Source organism: Balaenoptera acutorostrata, chromosome 4 (genome assembly GCF_949987535.1).
Source record: "Balaenoptera acutorostrata chromosome 4, mBalAcu1.1, whole genome shotgun sequence".
Lineage (NCBI taxonomy): Eukaryota > Metazoa > Chordata > Mammalia > Artiodactyla > Balaenopteridae > Balaenoptera > Balaenoptera acutorostrata.
The window spans coordinates 22,634,250-22,647,616 of NC_080067.1; the positions used below are offsets into that span (position 1 = coordinate 22,634,250).

The 13,367-nt window shown below is 35.3% G+C and overlaps 1 protein-coding gene across 2 annotated transcripts in view; it reads right to left on the minus strand.

Moving 5' to 3' along the window:
- Positions 1–13,367, minus strand: part of STAG1 (STAG1 cohesin complex component) — a 434,186-nt gene that overhangs the window by 231,107 nt on the left and 189,712 nt on the right. The gene's annotated exons all lie outside the window — the stretch shown is intronic.

Genomic DNA, 13,367 nt, shown 5'->3' on the forward strand with positions numbered 1-13,367 from the left:
AAAACAAGTAAAACTGTCACTGTTTGCAGATGACATGATACTATACATAGAAAATCCTACAGATGCCACCAGAAAACTACTAGAGCTAACCAATGAATTTGTAAAGCAGCAGGATACAAAATTAATGCACAGAAATCTCTTGCATTCCTATCACTAACAACAAAAAATCAGAAGGAGAAATTAAGGAAACACTCCCATTTACCACTGCAACAAAAAGAATAAAATACCTAGGAATAAAACTGCCTAAGGAGGCAAAAGACCTGTATTCAGAAAACTGTAAGACACTGATAAAAGAAATCAAAAAGAATACAAACACATGGAGAGATACACCATATTCTTGGATTGGAAGAATCCACACTGTGAAAATGACTATACTACCCAAAGCAATCTACCGATTCAATGCAATCCCTATCAAATTGCCAATGGCATTTTTCACAGAACTAGAACAAAAAATTTTACAATTTGTATGGAAACACAAAAGACCTCCAAGAGCCAAAGCAATCTTGAGAAAGTAAAACGGAGTTAGAGGAATCATGCTCCTTGACTTCAGATTATACTACAAAGCTACAGTAATCAAGACTGCATGGTACTGGCACAAAAACAGAAATACAGATCAATGGAACAGGACAGAAAGCCCAGAGATAAACCCACGTACCTATGGTCACCTTATCTTTGACAAAGGAAGCAAGAATATACAATGGAGAAAAGACAGTCCCTTCAATAAGCAGTGCTGAGAAAACTGGACAGCTACATGTAAAAGAATGAAATTAGAACACTACCTAACACCATACACAAAAATAAACTCAAAATGGATTAAAGACCTAAATGTAAGGCCAGACACTATAAAACTCTTAGAGGAAAACATAGGCAGAACACTCCATGACATAACTCACAGCCAAGATCCTGTTCGCCCCACCTCCGAGAGTAATGGAAATAAAAACAAAAATAAACAAATGGGACCTAATGAAACTTAAAAGCTTTTGCACAGCAAAGGAAACCATAAGCAAGACGAAAAGACAACCCTCAGAATGGGAGAAAAAAATTTTCAAACGAAGCAACTGACAAAGGATTAGTCTCCAAAATATACAAGCAGCTCATGGAACTCAATATAAAAAAAAAGCAAACAACCCAATCCAAAAATGGGCAGAAGACCTAAATAGCCATTTTGCCAAAGAAGACATACAGACTGCCAAAAAACACATGAAAAGATGCTCAACATCACTAATCATTAGAGAAATGCAAATCAAAACCACAATGAGGTATCACCTCACACCTGTCAGAATGGCCATCATCAAAAAATCTACAAACAATAAATGCTGGAGAGGGTGTGGAGAAAAGGGAACCCTCTTGCACTGTTGGTGGGAATGAAAACTGATACAGCCACTATGGAGAACAGTATGGAGGTTCCTTAAAAAACTAAAAATAGAACTACAATATGACCCAGCAATCCCACTACTGGGCAGATACCCTGAGAAAACCGTAATTCAAAAAGAGTTATGTACCCCAATGTTCACTGCAGCACTATTTACAATAGCCAGGTCATGTAAGCAACCTAAAAGTCCAACAATAGATGAATGGATAAAAAAGATGTGGCACATATATACAATGGAATATTACTCAGCCATAAAAATGAACGAAATTGAGTTATTTTGTAGTGAGGTGGATGGATCTAGAGTCTGTCACACAGAGTGAAGTAAGTCAGAAAGACAAAAACAAATACTGTATGCTAACACATATGTATGGAATCTTAAAAAATTGTACTGATGAACCTAGTGGCAGGGCAGGAATAAAGACACAGACGTAGAGAACGGACTTGAGGACACGAATGGGGAAGGGGAAGCTGGGATGAAGTGTGAGAGTAGCATTGACATATATACACTACCAAATGTAAAATAGATGGCTAGTGGGAAGCTGGTGCATAGCACAGGAAGATCAGCTCAGTGCTTTGTGATGACCTAAAGGGGTGGGATAGGGAGGGTGGGAGGGAGGCTCCAGAGGGAGGGGATATGGGGATATATGTATACATATAGCTGATTAACTTTGTTGTACAACAGAAACTAACACAACATTGTAAAGCAATTTTACTCCAATAAAGATGTAAAAAAACATATACATAATACACCATGATCAAGTTAAATTCCTTTCAAGTATACATATTAGATATAACATTAAAAGATCAGGGACTTCACTGGAGGCACAGTGGATAAGACTCCATGCTCCCAATGCAGGGGGTCTGGGTTCGATCCCTGGTCAGGGAACTAGGTCCCACATGCCTGCCACAACTAAGAGTTCGTATTCCACAACTAAGGATCCCACGTGCCACAACTAAGGAGCTGGTGAGCTGCAACTAAGGAGCCTGTCTGCCGCAACTAAGGATCCCACATGCTGCATCTAAGGAGCCGGTGAGCTGCAACTAAAGTAGCCCTGGAGCTGCAACTAAGGAGCCCACCTGCTGCAACTAAGGAGCCCGCGAGTCGCAAATAAGGAGCCTGCCTGCGCAACTAAGTCCTGGTGCAAATAAATAAATAAATAAATAAATTTTTTTTAAAGGGTCAGTGGTAGCCAGGGATGAGGGGTAGAGAGTTGGGGAAGGGATAAATAGGAGGAACATAGGAGGGCTATTTAGGACAGTGAAGCTATTGTTTAATACCATAGTAGTAGATAGATACCCCATGCATTTGTCCAAACCTACAGAAATTTACAGTGCACCTGTAGACTAAGAAATTCTCCTGCAATATTAGTAAACAAAGATGTTATGGCCATCAAGCCATCAGGTGCTGCCATGGCTCCCCACTGTGCACCCTGAGGGGAATCAAGATATTTAAAAAACAGGATACTGGCCTAAGACAGTAAGGTGCATATCAAAGGAATGATTTCAAGGAGCCTAGACTCTTGCATCTTCCCATAGATAAGAAAGTGCTAAATTCATTAACTTGAGATGTCTAGTTTTTCTTTAATTAACAGTAATATTTTGATGTGCTGACTACTTGGTTTTTGTTGCAAAAACTCCTATATACCCTGGTTCCTCCCTTACCTCTTAGAAGCAGTCCCTCAGAGCTATCTGAGAGGCTATCTCCTGGGCTTAAGTCCTCAGCAAGTCCACAAAATAAAACATAATTCTCAACTTTTAGGTTGTGCATTGTTTTCAGTCGACAAACCCTAATGTAAACTATGAACTTTAGTTAATAATAATGTATCAATATTGGTTCATCAATTTTAACAAATGTACAAGATGTTAATCGGGGAAACTGTGGGGAGGAAAGAAGGGTATATGGGAACTATGTAATTTTTGCTTTATTTTTTATAGGAGTTTGCGGTTTACAAAAAAAATTAAGTCTACTTAAGAAAAAATAAGATACTATTTATAATGAATTTTTTAAATGCCTAAAGTCCAGAAATAAAAATTTTGGTAACATATATATTAACACCTTTTCACTCATACACAAAACTACCCTCTAAAATGTTGAATGAAAATAAAGCCCTAAATAAAGGGAGCAATATATACAGTGATCATGAACTGGAAGAGTGGATTTTATAAAGATGTAAATTCATCCCCCACTGATGTACAGCAATGGTTCTCAACTTCTGCCCTGCCCCCACCCAGATATGAACAATGAAGGTTGGGGTGGCTGGACAGTGCCCAACAGGTACCTATATCCATTAGTAAGTAATTGTGATTATTTAAGAATAGAATGAAATTTTAATTTTTCTTCCAAAATTATGTTTCTCATTTTGACTAATAGTAAGTTGTTAGGACGTAATTAAATTGTTTGGAATTAACTATTTTGAAAAGAAACTTTTAGGTGCTTTTTTTGGCCTACTGATACCATGAAAAAATTACTGAGACGGTAATCAGCCCATGAGATGTGAAATTCAGGAAACTCTTGATGTCACTGTTCCTGGGTGAGATCAATTCTCTAGCAATCCTAACCTCCTAGAAAGCCCTCATGCATTTGGAAATCCACTGTTAGGAACAAGCACTGCAACAGAGAACCACTACTTGTTATAACCAACTAAGAAGGTATTTCTAACCCATAATAAGCTTAAGAAACACATTCTTAATAACTAAAAAAATCACATTGTCACTGAAAACTATTTATCAATACCTCTGATATATATTTCTTAAATCTGTTATATACTGGTGCTAGAATACACCCAAATATATATGCCTTTACTAGTGGAGTTTTAAACAATGATAATACTTTGAATATAGAGATAAGATATCTTTATTTTGTTATACATAATATAAATATTATCACTGTGTTCTTAGTTTCCTCAGAATTTATTTCTATGAAAATTTATGAAGTTACATAGCTTTTAAAATGCATAACTGTACGTGAACAGTGTTTGAATGAACTTCTCCTTTGCGATCTTTCCTACTTGATACTGAATATACCCTATTATCACACATTGATTTAGTCAGTAGTATATTTTAACTCAGGGTTCCAGAAGTAAAAAGAATTCATTCCAGATGGTTTAAATAAAGAGGTTTTAATGAGGAGAACACAGATGTGTGAGAAAGGTTAAGGAAACAGCTAGGTCTGCTGATGCAACTTAAAATAGCTAATGTAGGAAACCAATACCACACCCTAGACTCAAGGATCAAGATGAGAAAATAGTAATAAGAGAGCAAAATAGAAGAGGGGCTGCTGAAACTACTCACAACATGGTGTTCCAATTTGTCGTGTCATTTGAGGGATGTTCCTTCTAGTCAAAAAGTAGGAAAATAAGTTTTGTAACTTTTTCCTCCCTTACTTGGTTCTCATCCCACTTTCGCCAAAATTTTTAACATCTTTTTGTTCTTGATTCTTATGTAGTGTTAAGAGGAAAATGGGCTGATATGAAAGAACACCAATGTAGATACTGGAAATTACTTTGCAACACAAGGAGTCCTTATAAAATGCAAACCTTATCTCAATAAATAATATAAAAAAATTTCCCCATGTGTCCTTCACCTTCTGAACTTCCCCTGTAATGTGCCACCATGCAAATGTTTCCAATATTGTTTGAACTGTAGTTTAATCCATCAATCATTTCTTTTATAACTTACAGATTTTGACTTACACTTAATTTTGAGTCACATTTTATTACCACTCCAAGGTAATAAAAAATTTATTCCATGTTTTCTTCTAGTGCTTTTATTCTTTCTTTCTTTCTCGTATTCTTTTTGTAAAAAAAAATTTAGTTTGTTTCTGCTATTTATTGTTGTTTTTATATTTAAACTCCTGATGCACTGGGAATTTATCTTGGCACACATTATCAAGTAAGGTGTAGATCTGAAATAATTTCCAACACTTTCCACATTTGTATCTTAAAAAGATCTTTTTTTTTTTTAAGATTTAATTTTATTTATTTTTGGCTGTATTGGGTTTTCGTTGCTGTGCGCAGGCTTTCTCTAGTTGTGGCGAGAGGGGGCTGTTCTTCATTGTGGAGCATGGGCTCTAGGCATGCGGGCTTGAGTCATTGTGGCACGTGGGCTCAGTAGTTGTGGCTTGCGGGCTCTAGAGCACAGGCTCAGTAGTTGTGGTGCACGGGCTTAGTTGCTCCGCGGCACATGGGATCTTCCCGGACCAGGGCTCGCACCCATGTCCCCTGCATTGGCAGGCGGATTCTTAACCATTGCGCCACAGGGAAGCCCCTTAAAAAGAAGATCTTTTATTCTATCTCTTCTAACTGCCTATTCTAATAAAAAACAAACATACTAACTCATCTATAGTATCTCCATCTCAATAACCTACCAAATTACTTTATTGTTTTGTAACACTTTTATTAAAGTATAGTAGTTAACAATATTATATTACTTTCAAGTGTACAACATTGTGATTTAATATTTTTATGGATTTAAAGTTATAAAATATTAGCTATACTCCCTGTGCTGTACAATATGCTGTTGCATCTTATCTATTTTATACATAGTAGTTTGTGTATCTAACCTCCTACCCCTATTTTGCCCCTCCCCCACCCCTCTTCCAACTAGTAAACTTGAGTTTGTTCTCTATGAGTCAGTTTGTTTTGTTATATTTATTCATTTATTTTTCAGAGTCCATATGTCAGTGATAACATAGAACAGTTTTCTGTCTCCATCTGAATGATTTCACTAGACAAAATAAATCCTGGTTCCATCCATGTTCTTGCAAATGGCAACATTTCATTCTTTTTTATGACTCAGTAATATTCCACTGTGTATATATACCACATCTTCTTTATCCATTCCTCTATTATTGGACACTTCCACATTGGTTGCTTCCATATCCTGGCCATTGTAAATAATGCTGCTATGAACACTGGGGTACATGTATCTTTTCAAAATAGTGTTTTCATTTTCTTTGGACATATACCTAGGAGTAGAATTGCTAAGTCATATGGTAGTTCTATTTTCACTTTTTTGAAGAACCTGCATACAGTTTTCCATAATGGCTACACCAAAGTACATTCCCACGGATGTGGGTCTTTTTAATGATAGCCATTCTGACAGGTGTTCAGTGATACCTCACTGTGCTTTTGGTTTGCATTTCCATGATGATTAGTGATGCTGAGCATCTTTTCATGTGGCTGTTGGCCATCTGTAAGTCTTCTTTGCAAACATGCCTACTCAGGTCCTCTGTCCATTTTTAATTGGATTGTTTGTTTCTTTGATGTTGAGTTTTATGAGTTCTTTATGTATTTTGGATATTAACCCCTTGTCAAATATATCATTTGCAAATATTTCTCCCATTCAGTAGGCATCCTTTTCATTTTGTTGACAGTTTCCTTTGCTGTGCAAAAGCTTTTAAATTTGATGTAGTCCCATTTGTTTATTTTTGCTTTTGTTTCCCTTGCCTGAAGAGAAACATCCAAAAAATATTACTAAGACTGATGTCAAAGAGAGGACTGTGACTTCTTCCAGAAGTTTTATGGTTTCAGGTCTTAACATGTAAGTGTTTAATCCATTTTGAGTTTGTTTCTGTATATTGTGTGAGAAAGCAGTCCAGTTTGATTCTTTTTCATGTAGCTGTCCAGTTTTCCCAGCACTACTTTTTGAAGAGACTGTCTTTTTCCTATTATATATTCTTGCTTCCTTTGTTGTACATTAATTGACCACATGTGGGTCAGTTTCTTTCTGGTCTCTATTCTGTTCCAGTGATCTATCTGTCTGTTTTTGTGCCAGTACCATACTGTTTTGATTGCCATAGCTTTGTAGCATAGTCTGAAATCAGGGAGCAAGATTCCTCCAGCTTTAATCTTTTTAATCAAGATTGCTTTGGCCATTAAAGGTCTTCTGTGGTTCCATATACTTTTTAGAATTATTCTTGTTCTGTAAAAATCGTCATGGGTATCTTCATATGGATTCTGTTAAATCTGTAGATAGCTTTGAGTATTATGGACATTTTAACAATATTTATTCTTTCAATCTATGAACATGGGATATCTGGTTTTTTGTATCATCTTTAATTTCCTTCAATAATGTTTTATGAGTATAGATTTTCCACCTCCTTGGTTAAGTTTATTCCTAGGTATTTTATTCTTTTCAATGAGATTTTAAATGGAATTGTTTTGTCTTCTCTGACAGTTCATTACTACTGTTTAGAAAAGCATCAGATATCTGTATATTAATCTTGTATCCTGCAATGTTACTAAATTCATTTATTAGTTCTAACAATATTTTGGTGGAGACTTCAGGGTTTTCCATATATAGTATCATATCATCTGCAAATAGTGACAGTTTTATTTCTTCCCTTCAAATCTGGATTCCTTTACTTCTTTTCCTTCTCTGATTGCTGTGGCTAAGACTTCCAATACTATGTTAAATAGAAGGGGTGAGAGTGGGCATAATTTGTCTTATTTCTGATTTTAGAAGAAAAGCTTTCAGGTTTCCACTACTGAGTATGATGTTAGCTGTGAGTTTGTCATAAACAGACTTTATTATGTTGCCATGTTTCCTCTATACCCACTTTGATGAGAGTTTTTATCACGAATGAATGTTGAATTTTGTCAATTGAAATGATTGTGTGATTTTTATTCTTCTTTTTGTGAATATGGCGTATCACACTGATTGATTTACGAATGTTGAACCATCCTTGGGTCCCTATATTAAACCCAACTTGATCATGGTGTATGGTCCTTTTTATATATTGCTGAATTTGGTTTACTAATATTTTCTTGAGGTTTTCTGCAGCTATATTCATCAGAGACATTGGTCTGTAATTTCTTTTTTTTTTTTAATTTGTAGTCTTTGTCTAGTTTTGGTATCTGTGTGATAGTGGCCTCATAGAATGAATTTGGGAATGTTCCCTCCTCAATTTTTTGGAAAAGTTTGAGAAGGATAGGTAGTAGCTATTCTTCATATGTTTGGTAGAATTCCCCTGTGAAGCCATCCAGTCCTGGACCACACTTGCCCTGTTCAGAAGTAAGGCCAGGTCAGAACCAGCTCTAGACCAGTATGTGGTTCAAACCTCTCATTCCCCAAGGAGGATCCCCGGGCTTCTGACATCCTCTCCTCACTAGGGTGCAAGTCCTGACCTGATCATTTCTCCTCCCTTCCTATCCAACTCCATGTGGATCTTTCTTTACAGTCTTGGTTATAGAAAAGCCTTTCTCCCAGCCTACACTTTGTTTCAACGACAGTAGGTACACATGTACTGTATTTCTGAGGTGTTTATGGGGGGAAGGGAGCTCAGCGTCCTCATATTCTGCCATTTTGATCTCCCTCTTTCAGAATTATTATATTGCCTTTGCCTTTATTAGTTTTGCAAACAGTTTCTCTTGAAATTTCTAAACTTTCAATATTACTCCTAAAGAGTAATCATACTTCATTTTATTATCCAAATGTGTCAGCTTATATTGCCAATATTAAATAGGAGTTGTGAGAGTGGACATCCCTGCCTTGTTTGACTTCAGTGAAAATGACTCTACTAGTTTCCCTTGAGCATGATGTTGGCTTCGGGGTTAAAAGGCATTTTTTTTTTCCTTCCATTTTCTACTTTCCAGACTTTACAGAAAAGTTGTAAGAAAGTACAAGGGATTTCTGAATATCCATCACCAAATTCTCAGATGTAAACATTTTACATTTGTTTTATCCTTCTTTCACTCTTTACATATCCCTTTATTCATCAATACTCCTGTGTATATTTCCCCCCAAAAACAAAAATGTTATACAACTACAGTACAATGATCAGAATGATGAAATTAACAATTTAATATGTATGTTCTAACCCACAGAACTGATTTCGGATTTCAGTATTTGTCTCAATAATGTTCTTTTTACCAAAAAAAAAATCTAAGATCGTGCACTGCATTCAGTTCCTTTAGTATCGAATCTGGAACAGTTCTCTGAGTCATTTCTTTGTATTTCATGATACTGACACTTCTAAAGAGTACAGGATAGTTATTGTGAAAAATATATCTCAATTTGAGCTCATCCACCGTTTCCTCATGAGTAGATTTAGACTCTGAACTTTTGGCAAGAATACTACAAAAGTGAGGTTGAGTTCTTCTTCTAGGTGCATAACACGAAGTACATGCTATTAACTGGTTCTATAACTGGCAGTGTTTGCTTTCATCATTTGTTTATGGTGATGTCTACCAAGTCTGTACAAGTAAAGTATCAGTACCATTTTACCCATAATAAATATCTTGTAAGGAGACAATTTGAGGAGGTAAATACTGTGTTCTTCACTTTCCCCCGCTAGTTTTACAGTGCGAGCACTGAGCTCAAAATTTACTTTAGTTTATACTTTTTACACTCGTCAGTGTGGTTATGTTATTTATGCTATGGCATGGTATGGTTCATCTGTTCTGATAGCATCCAGTTTTAGGATTTTCCCTCCATCTTTATTGATTTTTCTTTTTTTTCTTTCTGAGTATGTGAAACATGAAGATAACTCCAAAGTCAAGACTATTCAAAAAGTATATTTCAGTAAGTGTCATCCCTTTACCCCAATTCCCTCTAAGCTTTCCACTTCATTTACATACACACACACCCCCAATGGGCAGCCAATCATTCTATCTTATCTTTTTTTGGTTTTTCTTGGTCAAGTGACCAGATACATGTGTATATTCTATTATTTCCCTTTCTTTCTTCTAAAAAAAAACTCGAATACTTTTAGACACTCTTTTGCACTTTGCACTTTAAAACTGTATCCTGAAAATCTCCCTGCATTAGTCCACAGAGATCTTCCTCATAATTTTTTGCAATGACAAAAAAATCCATTGTATAAGTTGTACCAAAGTTTATTCAATCACTGTCCTATATCTCAGCATTTAGGTTGTTTCCAAATTTTACAAGTACAAACAATATGGTATTGAGTAACCCTGTGAATTTGTTTTCATAAAACTGGAGGTATATCTTCATGGCAAAATTCCAGAAACAGGATGGCTAGGTCAAAAGATAAAAACATATGTAATTTTGGTAGATAATGTCAAATTTCTTTCCATGAGAATTGTATCTATTTGTATTCCAACAAACAATGTAATAGTGTCTGTTTCCTCACAGTCTCAAAAACAGAGTGTTGTTATGACTTTTAATTTTTATCAATCTGATAGGCAAAAATGGTATCTTGGTGTAGCTGTATTTTGTAGTTCTCTTCTTTCATATGTTTTAATATCTGCTTACTACAGTTTCACAGGTACTTGGGTCTATTTTAGATTTTTACTATACTGCACTGATGTGAGAGACAGTAAGTTTTCTCTCTTAAACATATTAAGAAAATATGCATCTATGTCTGTTTTATTAAAATGTTTTAAAATCCATTTTGTCAAATGTTTTTTCAGGAACTATGAAAACAGCTGAAAGGAAGTGGCAAGGGATAAGAACAGAGAATTCAAGAACAAGAAATAGAAATGGCTCTCAAGCCACACTCGTAAGAGAAATACAAATTAAATCATCCAAATACAAAAATTAACCATGGATCAATGACCTACATATAAGATCTAAAATGATAAAACTATTAGAAGAAAACAGAGAGATAAATCTTCAGGCTCTTAGAATTTGCAATGGATTCTTAGATTTGACACCACAAGCATGAGCAAAAAAGTAAAAAAATAGGTAAGTTGGACTTCATAAAAATTTAAAACTTTTGTTCATCAAAGAATATCTTTAAGAAAGTGAAGAGAACAACCTACAGAGCGGGAAGCCAATAGTTGCAAGTTATAAACAGTTGCATGTTGTATATCTGATAAGGATTTAATATTCAGAATGTATAAAGAACTCTAATAACTCACAACAAAAATAAAAACCATCTAATTTTAAAATAAGCACAGGATCAAATACACATTTGTTCAAAAAAGATATACAAATTGCCAAAAGTACATGAAAAGATGCTCAAGATCACTGGTGATTAAGAAAATGCAAATCAAAACCATAATAAGAAACCACTTCATAACCCCTAGGTCAGTAAAATTTAAAAATCGGAAAATAAAAGTGTTTTAGAGGATGTGGAGAAATAAGAATCTTCATACATTTCTGGAATTTAAAATGGTGCAGCTGCTGTGAAAACAGTTTGGCAGTTCCTCAAAAAGTTAAAATAGAATTACCACATGATCCAGCAATTTCACTCCTAGGTATTTACAACAAAGATTTAAAAAATAAGTACTCAAGCAGATATCTGTCCATGAATGTTCACAGCAATATTCACAGCAACCAAAACGTGAAAACAACCCAATGTCCATCAACAGATGAATGGATAAACAAATTGTAACATATACATAAAATGAAATAAACTATCAATACATGCTACTACTTGGATAAACCTCGAAGACATTATGCTAAATGAAAGACATCAGAAACAAAAGGTCACATATTGGACAACTTTTACATAAAATGACTAAAACAGGCAAATCCATAGGAGTAGAAAGCAGATCAGTGATTGCCAAGGGTTGCAGGGAAGAAGGGAAAGAGGAATGACTACGTAATGAATATTAGGTATTCTTCTGGGGTGATAAAAAGAAAAGTTTTGATACTAGAGACAGGTGGTTGCACAACACTGTTAATGTGCTAAAAACTACTGAACTGCCCACTTTAAAATGGTTGTTAATTGTTTAAGTGAATTTCACCTCAATTTTAAAAAATCATACTGACATATTTTTAAATCATTCCTAAGAGCAATACAAAAATTTGATAAAAACGCTTTGTTGAAAAGACCAAGAAGAAACAGACATTTTCATATATTACTGATAGGAGTAAAAATGGGTACAATTCCCATATCAGGAAATTTGGCAATATTTAATATAATTACAAATATATTACCCTACAGACATTCTTCCACCAGGAGCAAATAAGGTACACACAAAATTACTCATTGTAACAGCAAAAGACTACAGATAATGCAATGGTCTGTTAACAGAAGACTAGTTAAATAAATTGTTGTACATACACACAAAGAAATGAATGCTATGATGCTGGAAAAGAAGGGAGGGGAGGGGAGGGGAGAAGGGAGGGAAGGAAGGAAACCAAGAAAGCTCTCTATACACCAGTATCTTTGGGGGGGGAGGGGCGGAAAGAGCATATATTTCCTATTTATATAGATAGACAGATGAATATACAACAAAATAGTTAAGAGCAATTAACTCTGTGGACATAGATAGGAAGGCAAGAAGTGGTAAAGGCTCTTTCCTTTACATATCTTTTTTTTTTTGGTTTTTTGAACCATGGGAATGAATTACAAAAGGAAATTTTTTTAAGACTACCAGTTGTTTTAAAATCAAAACTCAATCTAACAGGACCCTTCACAGTTTAGACAAGATAACATATGTAAAGCACATCACTCAGTGCTTGCCTTTCCCATTTTAAGACTGTAAAATTAACAAACTCACTTTCCTTCTAATAAACTAATCTCTTGCCAATCCTCACCTGTCTCTATGCTGTAGGATTCAGCCATAAACTCTCTTTATGTCCTGGAGTGTGCTGTATTTTCTTGTCTTCCGGAATTTTTACACAATCTGTTAACTTTGGCCTTTCTCCTCCTCCTTAATTTTCTCTTACTCAACCTCAGTCCCAGGGTAGAGTTTCTTCCTCTGAGATGCATTTTCTTACAAATATCCCCACATTCACATACACAGAAACACACAGCCTAGGATGGATCAGAAGCTCCTCCTTGTTATCCCCACACTACCCTCTGGTTAGACATATAGACTTCAGATTGAGACAAGCCTGAATCTAAATCGTGAATTTGGCACTTACAAACTGTATGATGTCCAAAAACTAATCTAAGCCCTGTATTCTCAGTTTCCTGAACTACAGAATAAAAATCACATCTGACTGATAGAAGTGTCAAACCAATATTAAATGAGCTAATGTATGTAAAGCACACAGCTTGGCACATACTAGTCATTAAACTGTAACCAGTTTTATTATTATTACTTTCATGGCACTGAGCACTTTAGTAAACTAT